Source organism: Neopelma chrysocephalum, unplaced genomic scaffold (assembly GCF_003984885.1).
Source record: "Neopelma chrysocephalum unplaced genomic scaffold, ASM398488v2 Primary Assembly neopelma1_80554, whole genome shotgun sequence".
NCBI lineage: Eukaryota > Metazoa > Chordata > Aves > Passeriformes > Pipridae > Neopelma > Neopelma chrysocephalum.
Window position 1 is genome coordinate 1,812 of NW_020911984.1, and position 412 is coordinate 2,223.

Below are 412 nucleotides of genomic sequence, written 5' to 3' on the forward strand. Positions count from 1 at the left end.
GCTGATTTTTGGGGTGTTTTGAGCAGATTTTCTGGGTGGTTTTGAGGCCATTTTAGGGGTGTTTTTGAGGATATTTTCCCCCCCAGACGTTACCTGGCCATGTGCAAGCGTCGGGAGCCGCGGGTGCCCGAGGCCTTGGGCGACTTCATCACGGCCGCCTACGTGGAGATGAGGAGGGAGGCCCTGAGCACCAGGGACGGCCTCTACACCTCTGCCAGGACCCTGCTGGCCATCCTGCGCCTGGCCACCGCCCTGGTGAGTGCTCCAGTATCCACCAGTATGCACCAGTGACTCCCAGTATGCACCAGTGACCCCCCAGTGACTCCCCAGTGTCACCTCAGTGTCCTGGTCCCAGAGTGGGATGGGGGGTTTACACCCCTGCCAGGACCCTGCTGGGCATCCAGGGCCTGGC

General features: G+C 61.7%; 1 long non-coding RNA gene across 2 annotated transcripts in view; it reads left to right on the forward strand.

Annotated features, from left to right (window-relative positions):
* Positions 1 to 324, forward strand: part of LOC113979446 — a 2,129-nt gene extending 1,805 nt beyond the window's left edge. For both annotated transcript variants that reach the window (XR_003537872.1, XR_003537873.1), the window contains exon 3: positions 87 to 324. This is a non-coding gene — a long non-coding RNA (uncharacterized LOC113979446). The remainder of the gene's footprint in view (positions 1 to 86) is intronic.
* The last annotated feature ends 88 nt before the right edge of the window (positions 325 to 412 follow it).